Source organism: Hirundo rustica, chromosome 5, assembly GCF_015227805.2.
Source record: "Hirundo rustica isolate bHirRus1 chromosome 5, bHirRus1.pri.v3, whole genome shotgun sequence".
NCBI lineage: Eukaryota > Metazoa > Chordata > Aves > Passeriformes > Hirundinidae > Hirundo > Hirundo rustica.
Genome location: NC_053454.1, coordinates 45,752,333 through 45,769,888, shown reverse-complemented (window position 1 = coordinate 45,769,888; position 17,556 = coordinate 45,752,333).

The window sequence follows — 17,556 nt, the reverse complement described above, 5'->3', positions numbered from 1 at the left end:
ATCAGCTTTAAGAACATATTTTAAGTAGCATGTCCTATTTTTTAATCCCTTTGAAGTTAATTTTTAAATTGATTAAGTGTGTTTGCTATATTTTACTTTTGCCTTGATTTTACCTTTCTATCTCGGGAATGTGAATAAATATGAGAACCATACACTCAAATCTACCCATCTTCCTTGAGCTGAGATTTCTCACAATGTTAACATGGTTCAGAAGTGGAGCTCCCAGCAGAAATTATGTTAAATGCTTTGACAAACCTGAATTTTCCAAAACCATCCTACATGATAGTGATGGCAATACTTCAGGGCAACAGGATATTAATGCAAACAAAGTATCCCGAAGGCAATAGAGTGTGCACTATACAGTGTACATTTTTGGATAGTTTAACAAAATCACTAAGCAAAGGTCATGTTTAAAAAAATTTATGAACCACCGAAGAAATACTGTTTCTGCAATCGTTTTATGATGTGTTAAACTAACAGGTTAGTAAAAATAGAACAGTAGTCATGGTAATTTTCAGGCAGATGTGGAGCTAAAAGCATTCCTTTAAAATATGTTAAACCTAATCCAGAGGCAATGTTAAACTAAATGAGGATATTTTCTTTAATAGAGAAAACACTGAAAAAGGTGTTTGATTGTGTGTGTATGTATACAGAAGAAGCACTTTAATCAAAATATATCTATACAGATGTGAATTTGAGATTCCATTACTAACAGGAGTACTTTATAAGTCTCTAATCAAAACAACTAGATACAATTACCTCACTCTCTGAAACATAAGACTTGGTCGACATTTTTGAAGCTTTGGGTTTAAACACTCTTTGTGCTTATATTTTTAAATGGAAATATTGGAAACATTCTCCAACATTTTTATGGATTTTTGGGAAATATTTTTTTATCTTGGAATTAAAACAACTTCTCATTTAACAATAAAAAATCCATAATGAATAAAACCACTATAAAATATTCATAATGTCTTTTGTAAGCTAGAGCTATGCCTGGTTTAGTTACATACACAACCTATTCTATGAAACTGTGGTAAAAGACTTTACTCCTTGGCTAAATTACGAAATATGACTGCATTTGCAAATTGTGACCACGTAGCTATTAAATTATTGTTTCCTATTTAATACACTTGTGATGAGTCCCTACTTATTTGAAAATAGTATCATCTAGAATGTGAAATCATTAATATTCTATGAAATCTGATACTATATGAAATAACATCAAACATTATGTGGATTTATGTACTTATTGTATTCGTTAAGGACTCTAGTATTTGTGAAAGATCCATTTACCATCTGCCCACCTATCTAAAATTGCTTTTATGATTCAATTGTTGGTCATAAGTGCTTAAGATCTGTAGAAGAGATACTCTGAAAAAAGCCAAAGTGACCAGAAATAAACCTATGCACTAACTGTTTTCCTACTGTAAAATTAATATCCTGGCAGATGATTTCAACTGTTGAAGCACTATAAAAGACCAGGGAAATTATGGAATCTTTTTCAATAGTACAAAGACATTAAAGTTTTTTTTAAAAATGAGTATTCTAATTTTGCTACTTAGGAATCTCTGAGGGAAAAATAAATGATGATACTACTGATGATACTGCTGCCAAACATTCTTGTTTTGTTTTGGTGGGTTTTTTGGTTTGGTGTTTTTTTTTTTTTTTTCCCTTGGAGTCCAGTTTGCTGGACATGATATCATTACCAATAACTTTAAAGACAGGTAGTAAGCTCTGAAAATATCTCCTCTTGTCAATAAACAAGCTCTAGAAAAACCCATATACTATGAATGTCCTTTAAACTTATGAAGGAGACAACATAGTTGACATCAGGATGTTTATCATAAGATTACCTGTTCACATGTTTTTACCCTAAGTCCATACTAGCCCTGGAAGATTATATTATATTTAAATATCTCACATGTCTGAAGAATTAAGTCTGTAGCCATAATTTCAGTAATTTACTTAAGTCACAACACTTTGGTATGATTCGGTTGAGACATGGGACAAAGTCCCTATTTCCCAAACTGCTTTTATTTATGTATGAATAACTAAAGATTCATGGGACCAGACTTTTTAATCTGCTAATCAGGAAATGCACTTGAGTGTTGGAAACTCTCACTTCAGTTCCCAAGTTAATACTGTAAATTTGTGTAAAATTTAATGGTTGTATGAAGGAGGAATTTGAATCCAGGTTTTCCTTCTCAGCTGAATTAGCACTTTTCAATCTTGGAGTCTATTTACTCCTTGAAAAGCATCAGAGGAGTTGAAGTACAGATTTCTGGATGTTCTCTAACTCAATGATTAAGGTTTTCTGTAGGAAATTAAATACATAAATACTTGAGGTGCTTAGAGAAAGAGCACAGTTGTCCCATTTCCCATTTTTTGTCAGGAGTTTGGTCTTCCAAGTGTACATTGAAAGTTCAATGTATCAAATTTTAGCATCACTGAAAAGCAACTTCTTAATATTCATGTTTTTTCAAGGAAAGTAAAGACTTGTGGTTTTGTTCCAACTGCAAATGGTTTTATCAATCCTGTTAGTAGCTGGAAGATGGCTGCTGAATCAAAAGAGAATGCTTGTAAAATTTTGGAGATGGAAGACTGTATTAATGAAAGAATCTCTCTAATGTAAGCATTTATGTTTTGTTTACAGAAATACTTTTTAGTTCAGTAAGGAACACATGGTGTTCATACCAAACACAAACCCTGACTACTCCAACTAGGTGCAGGACAGATGGACCATGGTAAAGCAAAATGAGTTAACTTCAATTATAATATTTTTTATCATGTTGAATTGTCTGGTGTCCCGTGCAGCAAAAGATTTGAAGCCATGCTGTGCTGTAGAGAAGACCAATACTGTCAAAACTGAGTCCCAGACAATGCTTAATGAACAGCATGAGAAACTAATATTTACTTAGCTGTAGCATAGCTGGTTGTAGCTCCATAATTGGGAAGGCTTTTCCTCATCCTTCTGACAGCCATAACTGTTTCTTAAGACTATGTTAGCCTGTAAGTCTGAGCTATGTTATAGAACCATGTAAAGACTTCATTTTCAGACATCAAAAATTGTATTTTATGGGCATAGGATAGTCTCATGACAAAAGTGATGCATAATTTCTTATACCCCATTCAAACTAGTATAGAAATGTATCTTCCTCCGTGTATAAAATGGCTGAGTCACAGCTCTTTCTTCCAAGTTACTTTTCAGAGGATGTTTCTCATTCCAAATTTTTTTTTCCCCTGCAGACACTCATTTTTCCCATGTTTTCACTCTTTACAACTTACTTACGTCAGAAAATATAAATCATGATAGGAAGATTAGGAAATGCATTCTAAGAATCTGAAAAAGAAATCCCACTGCATTCTAATAACTCTGCATGAATAATTTACCTCCCTTGACTATGCTGCCATCACAGTTGTCCTGAGCTTCATGTTGCCATGGCTGGACTGTTACTCTCACCCAGGCTAAAATGACTCTAAATCTGCTTCAGGTATGGATGAGGGCACAGACAGAGGGTACCCAGTTCTGGAGGGCACAGACAGACTTACCATGCACTGGGTTCAGTGCTGTCATCTCAACAGCTGAGACATGATCACAGCTCAGGTAGCTGCAGCCTTGCTGGGAGAACCCAAACGACTGTCCTTTCTCATGAAGTCAGTCTGTAGACTGGGTAGAAAACAGCAGGATGGTATGGCTGCAGCTTAGCTCAGCTCAGAGATCAGTTTTCTAATGTCATACCTAAATATATATTTATATATAAATCTAAAACTATAAAGAGCCATTTTAATAATCTAAAATGCTCATTTAGCTCTTCATCTCAAAAATACTCTATATGGTTTTTCCCTTTATTGTTTATTTGGCTTTGAGATGCAAAAAGTTCAAATTAAAACGTCATTGCAAATAGTCATCAGTATAAAGGAAAGCATTCTGGCACCCTGAGAAAGCATTTTTCTCCGCTAAGTCCACTCAGAAAATGTTGTGTTTCTCTGTTGTAGGTGAGATCCAAATAGAACTGACAGTGCTGAACGCAGCATTTGGAACTAATAAATGAGGTTGTACAATCACTACCTAATAATGAGCCAATGTAATTGTATGATGACTTAAAAAATCTACATGTTTCGAGTGTGACTGTGAATCAATGTAGACTCAATGCACATGCTAGGCAAGTGGACTGGTATTCTGGATAATGCTTCATCTATACATGGTTTAACATTTGTAAATCATCTCAATTTATATCTGCCTATATTCTGTTGGTATATTACATTTGTGCCAAAGAATACATATGTCAAAGTTTGTTATTTCTATAAAAACCCTATGCTTAATACTTTCAACACTATTAATGTTATACTCATCATCTATAATCTGCTTTAAAATATGAAGATGTGAGTATTCTTTATGAGCGTATTATTTTCTGCTACATCTTTGAAAAATGTTTTGCATGAATTTGGTGAAGATGGTTCAAAAAGGATGCTTTAGAAAAAAATCATAATTTCTTTCATCGAAAGAACTGGCTTTGACTGTCAAGGTAGAGATTCATGACAATTGTTTCGTAGTTCCTGAAATATGGAAGTATATAATCACGCAGACTCCCTTAGCTGTGAAATAAATGTTCTGAGAGATGTAGTCAGAATTTAAAGAGTAATGGTAAAAAAAAAAAAAACAACTAGCGTTTCTACTGAGAAAATTACTCAAAAGTACTCAACAAGACCACATAAAACTCTGATTGCACTGAGACTATGCCCATTTAGAAATGATGGGGTTATTGTATCTCTCACCATTTCCCTTCTGTCTTCTGTGCTAAAAGACTTGAAAGAATCTCCAGTTTACACAGTCTGGGTATATTTTTGTCTTTATTTTACTGGCAACCCATCCTCAGGTCATTCTATAATACCCACTAAGCTGCTTTGGGTTTTAGCTTATTGCATTTGAATTTAGTGTACAATGAAGAGCGAGCTAGCTTCCCTATCAATAATACAGTCAAACTACAGTAATACTTCCTTTAAAATACTCTCCCGACTACACTCATTGTGAACAAACTACTGTAATATTTCAAGTGAGAGACAGAAAGATTGACAAATCATTACCTCTTGAGAATCTGTGAAACATCTATAAATTCATTGGCTTACTCACCTGTAACTCAGTTCCTACTTGTCTGTAACTATTATGCTTCTAAAGATTAAATACCCATTAAACCATAGTGCCAGGTTCTAGCTTACAATTTTGAAAGGGTTTGTGCAACCTGTGTTGTTACAGTACCACAGGGTACCAACACCCACATGAACTGAATCAGGCATATACATTAAATTATATATGGTTATTACAATATGTTGTTTAAATATGGAGAGGCAAGAGTGTTTCTGAAGATAGAAATCTCTGTCTCTATGCAGCTGAATCATAGAAAGAATTCTTTTACTCAAAAGATCACAATATGAAGATAGAAAACAGTTTTCTTACCAATCACCCACAACATCTGCAGAAGTTGAAGTCTCTGGTACAATTTCTGATACTGTAAAATTTTCAAAAATATATCACTTTTTAAAAAAACTATATTTTTACCATCAAGATTTGAGCTGTTCCATGCATATTCTCCAGTGCTTTGTACCTACAAACTTCATATATGATTCCTAGGCAGGGATGATCCATGGGTTCTGTAGAACGAGAAGAACAAATATCTGAGAGTGAGATTCTATGTGGGTACAGGATTATGATCACACATAAGCCAGATATTACACATTCAAGAAATGACTGTGCATCAAATGCCACATCTTTTTGCAGCGTGAATCTTCCAAGTGAGGCATTTGGGACTGCCTTTAGGGGCACCCACATAAGAGTATGCACTAAGGCAGTGACTGTGCTGTAACCAGTGGTCTCAATGTTTGCTTTAGCAATAGAGTTGATATCTACTTTAAACTACTTTAAACGACTTTAAACATTTCCCTACTTACAAGTAGGAAGTGAATATAAAACTTGGCCTGATTCTAAACATTTTTGGACAACCCTCAAACTCAGAGGATAGAAAAGATAGACAATGGAAAAAGTGCTGGTAATTCGAAAAGTACAAGAATCAGTCTGGTAAACTTTACACTGTCTTTATTTACACACTTTCAGGAAATATTCTTCCAAAAACCTCATTCACATTGAATATTGTCAGTGACTCCTAGGAAAATTGGTACTCACTATCATTTATCAGTGCACAAAAGTCTCCATTAATAAAGTCATTTAAACCAGTAGGGTGATTATAGTCAAGCCAGTTTTCTTAAAGCCAAGTTGAAAATGATGCGCTGAAATATCTTAATGTTTCATGTAAAGGAGGGCATTGGTGTGATTTTTACAGTGGTTGCTAGTTTTTGCTCTTGAGAATTCTACAGACATAAGCTAAGACTTCATCATCTAAATAAATTCCTTCAGAGTTAATTTTCAGTCAACTGTTAGGTTATCTATGAGCTCAAGGAATGTATAGTTGCTGAAAATGCTTTTGTAAATGCTTTACTCACAGCCAGTGAGCTTTTATTTCTCTTTTCTAGTTGCACACTTTCTCTGTCCAGAAATAATGGTCTTTCTATGGATTTGACACCATATGTGCTCTCAGAGGCGAAATAAAAAGAATTGAAGAGATCTGCCTAATCTTGCATACAAAAGTCCTGAAGGGGTTACAGTGACTAAATACATTCTTGGCACAATGCTAGACAAGTCTCAGAACTGTTGCTGACATGGGATAAGTCGGTCTACCTTAGTTATACCAACTTTAGAAAGTCTATGCTTTAATACCCTTTAGCTTCCACTGAACACATGACAAAAATCTAAGGGAATCTTTGTGCCTTTTCTTTATGAGAGGGAAGAATGCCAGTGGTTTACCCAGTTCTTTTCTGCTAAGTCTTGAAAATAATTCAGAGATTAAAAAATTCAGAGATGAATGGAAAATATATACACAGCTGGAAATTTTTCTTAAGCTGTCACCTCCCAATATAGAAGTCTAAGGATGTTGAGATGACATCAACTGTATAAAGCTGAAAAAGACTTGTGAAGCCCTCAATAAGTTGCAAAATCAAACTGGAGGGTCCAGTATGCCTTAGGCATCCATTTAGTTCAGCTCCAGGGTTCCCTGAAAGCCTACACCTGTGATTTTCCATGTATCCAGGACTGACCCAATGTGCTGCCTTAGCTCCGTGATAATTTTCCAGCTAAAGCTGACATCTTGTTCTCTAAGTGAGCTTAGTCTTTTGATAATACTCAGGTCATGGGCATTTAGTATAATTGTGATTACTAGTTCTTTAGATTTCCACTCTTTATATAGCATTTAGTGTACTGGCTTCAAAGGCAGAAAATGTGGGTCCAATTAATTCCTGGAAGGAGTTGATTGATTCAAAGGCATCAGGGCATGAGATACATATTAGGCTGTTTGGGTGGTTGGAAGGTTTTGGAAGTTTTCATTTCTTCTCCCTCTCTCTCTGCCTTCCTCTCCCAATCTGCAATGTACACAGTGTTCTTGTTTTTCCCAAAGTGATTTTTTCTTGTTTTCTTCCTGTTGTTTTTTTTGTTTGTTTGTTTGTTTGTTTCTGTACCTATGAGACGTCATCCTCAATTAAAAAAAAAAAAAAATTAAAAAATTTCTGAAATGCTCCTTAAATAAAATTTTCACAGCAGAACATGTAGATTGAGAGACATAAAAAAAATCTTGCAGCATCTCCTACTGATTTGAACTGAACTTCATGGAATCATAGAGCAGTTTGGGTTGGAAGTGATGTTTAAAGTTCATCTAGTTCAACCCCTTGCAATAAGCAGGAGCATTTTCAAAAAGATCAGGTTGCTTAAAGCCCTGTTCCACCAGACCTGGAAGGTTTTCAGGGGTGGGGCATCTGCCACCTTTCTGAGCAACCATAGTTTCCTTACTGTTGTTCATTGATATTGCTGTGTATGTTGTAGTAGTACAACTGTTTGGGGCATTGTGCTATAAAATATCACTCAAATGACCCTTGTTTAACAAAAAAGTCCAAAGGGGTTGTTTCCAGGGATGAGCCATCTACAACCTCTCCTGACAACCTGTTCTAGTGTTTCACCACACTCATGGTAAAAGAATTCTTCCCCATCTTTATTTTAAGTCCCTCCCAGGTATTGGAAGGCCATAAAAAGGTCTCCTGGGAGCCCTTTCTACTCTAAGCTGAACAGTTTCAACTCTTCCTTACAGGATAGGTGTTCCTTTCCTCATAAATTTGTGGTTTGGAACTGCAACAGTACACAGAGTACACATGATGAATCCAAAACTGTTTCTGCGATGAATAACTGAAAATTTTGCTATCTAAATGAATTCTGTGCTCTAGTGAAACTACAGATGTTCTACTAAATCATCCATGCAGTTCTGAGTAATAAAAGTACAAAAAATAGATCTAGTGTTAACAGTCTTTCCTGTTAGTCTCATGTGGAGTCTGCAAACTGAGGCTCACTCATAGGGGAGCATGAAAATATTTCCCTTAGGAGTACACTTTGGAATTGAAGAGTGACTCAAAAATCTTATGAATGAACTTCTGTGCTTAAAACATCATTAAGCAGTCAGACTGCAGTGCACTGAGGTCATAAGTCAAAAAAAGCACAAGATTGCTGCCCCAACTATTACTGCCTTCCATGCTTTCAGATTTAAATACATGTATGGAAAACCCAAATACAAGTACTATGTTTTATTTCAGAATAAAAAGGACCAGCTGCTCACAGTAAGAACATTTCATCACTTCATTAGATATTAGAAACTGATGAACTATTTATATATAATAGATGTGGGTCCATCCATCACCGTTTTAATATTTTTTCTTTGTTTAAATGATATTTAATCAAAGTAAATACCTTACAGAACAATCTATCTGAGTACCTGGCTTCCTGCTGGAGCTAATAGTGATGATAGAAAGCATAATCATTTAGGCCACAGCAAAAACTTTTTGTTTTTTTCTAAAGATCATTCGGTTTTAGCAGTATTATTTTTTCAAAGGCAGTAATTCATGAAAGAAAAAGCCTGGGCAAATACAACATTGAACTTTCATTTCTTTTGCGCCTGTCAGGGACAGATCCACATACATAGAAAAGGGCTCCTTTGATTGTGAAATGTTTCACTAAATGTGGGATGGTAGCTTTGGTCCCCCACACCATTTACTTTCTCTATGGAGGCACTAGAGGGATGTTGTGGACAGACTGGTGGCCATGGCATTAGTTGTCAACACCCATTGCATTGCTCATACACACTTTTAATGCTCATGCTTGCATTGCAAAAAATATTAAAGCACTGATCTTAGGCAGCCCAGGATTTTGAGAGGAAAAATTTAGTCCTAACTACTTGCACCAGACTTTTGTTCTACTTTCTTGCATACAACTACCATTAAATGTAGGGATTCTTTCCTGCAGTATTTTGCATCAATGCTGTAGTTCTCAGTATGAATTTTTTAATATATATAATTTTTAATTTAGAAATTTACCTAGTCAGGTTACATGAAAGTCTGGGAAACATTATTAAATTGCTCTATGAACAGAGCATCTATTTTAATCTATATTTTTTTAATTTCATAAGCTCGTCTTGATTTTACAGTGAAGCTCTGTAAAATCAAAACTATTCAAGTACAATTTGTTAGATTCATGTAAACACTGTGTTTTACAGAAAGAAAATTTGTCCAATTTGATAGTGGATAATATGATTTATGTTTATAAAATTTGCAGTTAAAGACATGGTTTAATGCCAACATGCTACAATTTTTTCACATGAAGAAAATTTGTTCCAGAGGAAAACTAATTGGAGGTAAATTAAAATTAATGACTGGGAGCATGTCATATTTTTTCTTAATAACTTCTCCTAGTAAAGAGACTGACTTTGGGAACGTACTACAAAATATGTGATATTATGTGCAGTATCAGGTATTAAGAAAAAGGAATCTCAAACCATTTTCCATTTGGTACAAAAGTTAAAACACAGTGCATTTCAGCACTGATGTTTCTCTGCTGCAGTTTACTTCATTTGAGTCAATTTGTTCAAAGGTTCGATACTCAGATATTCATGGGTACTTGAGAGTCATCTGCTTATATTCCATATTGGAAGTTATTAAAATATTACCTCCTTATTGCTAGCTGTCATATAGCATAGAAAGCATTAAAAATGGAGCATTTAACCTTCAGTAATGAAGACAACTTGAAAAATTCCTGCCCTCCCTCCTCTGCTGTTTGCTGTAGAATTACAAAATGGTTTGTGTTGAAAGGGCCCTTTAAAGATCATTTCGTCCAACCCTTCTGCGATGAGAAGGGACACCATCAACTAGATTGGGTTATCCAAAGCTCCATCCAACCTGACCTGGAATGTGTTCAGAGATGGAACATCTACCACTTCTCGTGGCAGCCTGTTCCATCATTGCTTCTCTCAACTGCTGTTGCTCACTATATTGTTGTGTATGCTTTACTAATGCAAGTTTTCAGGAATTGTGATATAAAGTATAATTTATTTGATCCCTGCTTAAAGACAACAACAACAAAAATCCATTTATTTATTCAGATAAGCTAAGTGCTTTTTTTTACAGTGGTCCAAAATTATATAGTTTTGTGAGAATGAAAAGGGAGGAGGGTGAAGGTCTGAGTATGGCTGAGTATCATTATAAGTTAGCGGGAAAAGCCAGTTCTTTATTCACGTAACTTTATACAGTTTTCACAGACCTTGTGTGCAACACCTGTTGGCTTGTAGTTTTGTTACTACTTAATTTTTTGGTCAGAAGGTGATTTGTGTGTACGTGCTAAGATTCAGGTTGTTTACATTTTTCCTTTATGTGTTCTCATGGAACAGATCTTATTGTTTACACAGATGCACTTATTTTTCAACCCAAGAATAGGTTGTTGTGTTAACGAACCTTTCATACCAAGATTGTTTTCACATGGGAACTTGCAAACTGCTTAACTACACTTAGAAGACAGGTTAGTTATTAATTTAATAGAGCAGGCCTGATTTTATGAGGCCTTTCTTTTATAACTCTACCTGTCACAACAGCTGAGAATGAAAAGAATGGGAAAAAGGAAAGGAAAATATTTCTTGGGACATCTCTTTCCATTGCAAAATGTGTCCCACACCTATATGCTCAGTTTCCTTTCTGAACTGGCAAGCAAGTCGGTGTTGATAGAGGACTTTTTCACTCTCTCTTTATCACTACCTCTTAAATTTAGATGCCTTTTTCTCCATACACTGGGAAATCCCGATCTTTTAACTTCATAAAAATTCCTGAGAGCACTCAAAGTTGTCACCTGGCAAGACTGCAGTGCCTGCCTGTATTTATGTGCACTTAAATGTGACTTACATGTCCTCGGCCTCTCATTTCGAGCTAGCCCTAGTCCTACTTCACAATAAGCAGTTAGTTTTGTTTAAAATGGTATTGTAAGTAATGAATTTAAATAGGTCTCATTTTGGCCCTCTTTCAGAATTTAAGGATTTGGTCATTCTCTGGTGTTGTTCCAATCCCATTGTTATAGCCAGTTGTTCCAAGGCTATAGAGTAAGTGCAGAGTTTCAGTGCTAACCCCAAATGGAAGCATGACTAAAAAGGTGTTGCAGTACAGTAACGCTAGTGGGATAACCCTGTTGGCTACTCAGTCCTGCAGAGAGTTGCCTCATTCATTTTTATCTAACTGCACGCTCTGCCTGTATTTTTCCATCACATTATATGCATTTGAGCTACTGCTATATTTTTTTGTTCTTTGATGCATCTTGCTGGAATGGAATGGAATGAATGGAAGGTCATCAATGATAAAGAATTTACATCAATATTTCCTAGTCTCTGCTTAGGACAAATGAACAAAAGGGACTTTGGAAAAATTTGTCTTGATTCTCTTGCGTCATTTCTGCTGTCTTAGATTTCTACCCAGATCCTGTAATTCTCATTTCAGTTCCCATGAATGAAATTTATATATTCAGGTTTATTACTGGCTACTGTTCTGCACAAAAAAAACCTGCTAACAAATTATTTAGTTCATTTGATAAAAGCAAAATTAAAGCAGTTCCCAGTAATACAATGACATTCAATGTTCTTCCAAAAATGATGAGTTAGTAACCATAAATCAAAGTGGATGAACCAAATTGCAGATAAAAATAAGGGAAATGGCTGTCAAACCTGTACTCTGAAAATAGATCTCCTAGCTATAGTTATAAATTATATATATATTAAAAAACCATTAGATTTTTTTGTATATTCCCAATCTTAAAATAGAATATTGTTAAGGTGATTATCCTGCTATGGTTGGCACCTTTCAAAAAGCAATGGCTTTCAGAAAAATAATAAACTTGCATAATTGGACAGCCTGTCAGATGTAGAAAGTCTTTTTTCCTGCAGAGATGAAGCAGGTGATCACTCACTCTTCCTATATTTTCAATTGATATGATTGTTAAAATAATTTATTTTCTTTTAAATGTGCCATTTTATTCTCTGAGCCAATAATCTGCTCAACCTACAGATTAGAGAAAACTAAATTTATCTTCAATTAAAAAGGAAAAGCATTAATGCACTTCTTAACATACATTTAGAAAGTTTTCAGATGAATGAAGTTTCCTACCTAACATATATACCCAAATCTCAGAAACTTGGAAACTAGATGATCCTATTCTTCACCTCAATGATTTTTGAGGACTGTCATGCATTTATCATAGGACATTTGCTGGTAAAAGTCTAGGGGAATAGTAGCATTAGTTGTGAATATCCTACTTCTTGACATTTAAATTATACCGCTTGGACATTATTCAAAATTTCTAGACATAGCTACAGCAGGTTCCATCCACTGAAATTAGATAGTTGGAAATTCAATGACAGAAGAAAAAGGCACCTAAAATGTTTGATTACAATGATGTGCAGCTGCTTCAGTCATTACAGTGTCACAGCAAAGTTATGAGACATTTCCATTTTTAACAATCTTAATGGGTTTGGGTCCAGAAGTCCTTATTAAATTACAGACTATTTGATTTGTCTGTCTTAGGCTTAGCCTATATATCTGGGATGGAGTAATAAATGGTAATGTGCTCTGTCTTGGGAATTAAACTGGATGCTGTTAGTGGTACCAGTACTGCTAATGCTGGTTGTATAAGACATAAGTATGTTCTCTCTGTAGAGTTTTTCTGTGTGATATTGTCACCAGCTGAAAGTTTCTGAAGCAGTGAAACTGCTCAGTTGTCATTGCCCCGTAACAATAAACTGTGAATATGTGCCTAATTAACACTTCCACAAAGAATGTGAAAAAAATAATTTCATAAAAAGGCTTGAAATTTTCCTAAGCTTAAGGAAAATATAGAAAGAATTAATTTTAGACTTCTAAAAGGTTTTCTTTCCAAAACCATACCACCTCTAAAGTTTTATAAGGAGTCATGGGATATTTATGTCTTGCTTTTTATGTACATGCCTACACTCGTGACCAAGTTACCTTCAGTTTGCCATTTTACAGAAAACTGACTGCAGAAAAGTAAGAGGCAGAAGCAAAACCAAGAAATTATTCTTTTCATCCTACTTATTTCAGTTCAACATTCTCATTGTGATAAACTTTTACTGATAAAATGGGAGATTTCGAAATGTTTCTTAACATTTGTAAAAATAAAACCCTGAATGTTAAGTAACTGTAAACCATATTTAAATACATTAAAGTATTTATACAAAAGATTTTAAATCAACTTATTTAAATCAATACTAAAATATTAAAATTATATCACTTCAATACCAGAATCCAAATTTATATGCAATTAATATAGTATTCACTCTTATAAATCTATATTGTCTTCTAACTCTCAAGATTAGAATTCTTAAGCTTAATAGTATCCAATGTTTTGCATATAATAAATTTCATTAATGGAAAATACAGAAGGCAATAATTTTGGGGCAGCGGGAATTGAACTATTTTTTTTTTAACTTTTACATTGCATGTCTTAATACAAATGTTTAAAATTGGTTAAAACCCCCAATTTCTAGAGAGAATTGAAACTATTTTAAGGCACAGAGAAATTACTTCCAAATGCACAAGTAATTCCAACTGTGATTTATTACTCATGATCTTTAACAACTTGCAAATGCTTTAAAATGTCCATTAATGATATATGCTTTTAAAATAGTTTTCTTAGAAATAGCTGTGCACTCTTATTTTGTGTAGGACTGACTGCTGGTCGTATTTCTAGGTGTACTTTCATTTTTAGCATTTCTGGGTTTTGCCTTTGTTGTATATTTTCATGCAGCTGTGTTTTTATATTATTGTTTCTTATATTCTTTCCTTGTCTTTAAGGAGACTAGCAGAGCTAAACTGTGTACCTTAAAAATACAAAAACTAAGATAATAAAAGGAAAAGCAGTTTCTTACTACAACTGTGTTTTTAATGTCTAGCTAAAGCACTGTGGGACCATTAGGGAAGCTAGGACGTGTCTTTGACACCCCATAAAAATAAATCTCTTTATCTCAGAACTCTATTCAGTAACGTACATCTGGAGCAAAAAAATCCCATTTGTGTTCTGTGTTAGGAAAAGACTGTCACCCTAAGAGTACAGAATTGAGCTACCAATTACTACGGTTTTTAGTTTTCTTTTTTCTTGCTTTGAAACCCGTCTACCTACCTAGTAAACTCCTTTTAAGGGGGGAAAAAAAAAAAAAAAAAAAAAAAAAAAAAAAAAAGTATAGCTGAGATAACCCATCTACACAGCCACACATTTTGGAAGACCAAACTCTATACGTGTATACTCATATCTTGTCTTTAGGTCTGCTGTCGTGCTGCCATGTGAACAAACAAACAAAGAAAGCAATGACAAGTAGCAGGTGTTAAAGAGTCACCAGCTGAATTTAGGTGTGGTAATACTGGCTGCTGCCACACCATTCCATGGGCATGGAAATGCCCACGAGCAATTCACAAACCATTTGACATACTATAATGCAGGAAAGTGAAAAATTGGAGGGATTTACAGAAGCCAATGTGCTGAGGAGAAAGATACCCTGAAAGAACAGCTGGTGAGGACAGAATCTGAGTTACCTCTCTATGCTTGGGGAACTTAGATATCTAATGCTACACTTGACATAGGTGCTTATTTTAATTTGGCTTTTACAAGCCTTAACTTCTCCTGAATTAGAACCATAAATCTTACAGTGACAACTTCATTTCTACCACTGTATGATTTCTACACTACTTCATAATTCTCCTGTAACATAACGTTTCTTACACTGGTTCTTGGAAGAAAATTTCTGCTTCAGCAATGATCTACTCATATGTTAACTACAAACTTCTCAAAGAAAAGAGACATGGAAAACACAAAACAATACCATTAAATTATCCTTACAAATATAATATAAATTGTGTATGATGTCATTACAGACGATGGTTTTTTACTGGATATCTTAAAATAACTTTCATTGTAAACCCAAACCTGGTTTTTATTTTCAGAATCTTTATAACTTGTTGCATGGCATCAAGATACCAATTCTATAGACAAGGAATATATGAGCAAGGTCAAATGCAGCTTGGCTTTCACATGGCTTTTAGTGTAGATTTCAGAATATTTACTATTCTTAGGTTAAAAAAAAATTAATTTTTGGGCATTTCTCTAAATATTACATTACTATCCATCTCTAATTATCACTTTTTTTTGTTGGGCAACATTTAGTTAAATGCCTTGTTATTTTAAGGAATTATGGGGAGGGCTTTTGTGATCATGATACGCAAAGCAATCACACAGGAGATGAGAAATTTTGCAGGGCAGAGACTTCTCCGATCCAGCTCAAGCTGAGTCAGGGAGGAGAGGGAGCCTCCTTGTTTATTTCTTACTTTTTATACATTTGTGGGTCTGGCCGAAGATTGGCTTCTGGGGTTTTTCACCCTTCAGCCTCAGTGGCCAGACCAGCTGTCAGTTACAATTGTTTTCAGGTTAGAAATATGCAAACAAAGGACAGAGAATGAAAAACAAAGGATTTGTTTATGTTACATCTGTGAGAAAAAGGTAGAAACTGCTCCTAATATTGTGTAGTAGCTAAAAGGTCTGACTCCATTTTATGAAAATTCAAAAGGCTTTAAAAACTCAGAAAAACCAGGGTGACGGGCTTTCTTAATAATTAATAACCTATGATGTAGTTTACTTCCCATACATCTCTGAAGATTGTGTTAATACCTGGTTATGCATAGGTTTCTTCTAGAAGCTCTGAATTTTTACTGCTGTCCTTGTACAAGCCACTGGAATATAAATATTTAAATTTTTACTTAATAAAAGCAATGGGTTTGTTCATTATATCAGTTGCTTGACTGTCCTGTAAAAAATGACTTCAAACAGGCCTCCTGGTTGTGTGTGTGGGAAAACCTGCTTCCAGAACAAACAGCACTGAGGCCAAGGGCATGAAACCTCTCCTAGGATTTTCAGCAGTGTCCAGCAGATATTGCTGAAAGATTTGATATATTCCTGCTGGCTTATTTCTCAGATGAGAATCAAGCCTCTTTCCACTAAATGTGACAGTGTCTGTGCTTATTTGGCAAGCTATGCCAATGTCACATTTATATATTTTCTTTACTATCTCCATACATTTATTCAAGTACCAATGGATAATTTGTCTCCTGGTGACCTTTCTTCCAAAGACCATTTTCACTTCAGCACTTTATTGTTTTTATTATTTTTTTTTATTTTTTTAAACTTTTGGCTATGAGCTTTGGCACTTCTTACACCCCAAGATATTACAAATGCCCAGAATTACATGGATAATAGGGAGTAAGGGTGGAATAACATTAGGCCCTTCATTTCTCTACTCATCCTTTAGCAAGAAAGAATAAAATACAGATGAAAAATTATATTCCTGTTCTTTCATATATACATCCTCTTTGTGTAACACCCCTTCTACTACAGTAGCACTTTGAATAATTCATCATTTTGAATTATGGGACTATACTTTGAGAAAAATAAAAGAAACCAGTAGAACAAACCAAAATTGATGACTTTTTAAAAAGAATGCTTATAATGGCTTCTCCAAGAAGGGCTAAGCATTTATTTTCATTTACAAATAGCAAGCACTTTGAGCTCTAATTATTCACCATTATTATAAAGGCTTTCTAAAATAAGACATAATAGTTTAAAATAGCAGTTTAAAGAGCCGTTTGATACATTGAAATGAAAAGTGAGAGTATGAAAAATACATTTCATTACTTCCAGCTGCCTCAGTGTCTTGGGGCACTATATTTACAGGGAGAAATATTAAAAATAAACTAACCTGCAGAGCAATTTTATGGTGGACTTTTTCCCTTGGTGAATATAGTCATTTGACAACAACTTTTTCCATGTATTTGCATGCCGTACTGCACTACATTTGAAAATCATTTAGTGAGGGAAATGAAGAATTACAAGAAAGGGCTGAGTCCCAGCAGACATTGGAGAATCAGAGTGCAGAAGAGGAAGCAATTATTTACTTGCAATAAGTGGGGAATGAAATCTGCAATGGCAAGATTGGATTCCTGCATTCACGGGCAACCAATATGACATCTCTGATATGACATTGCTACAATTTTACAGCTCTGTCTTACTGGAACCATAATGAAGTTGCAGACTGAATCCTT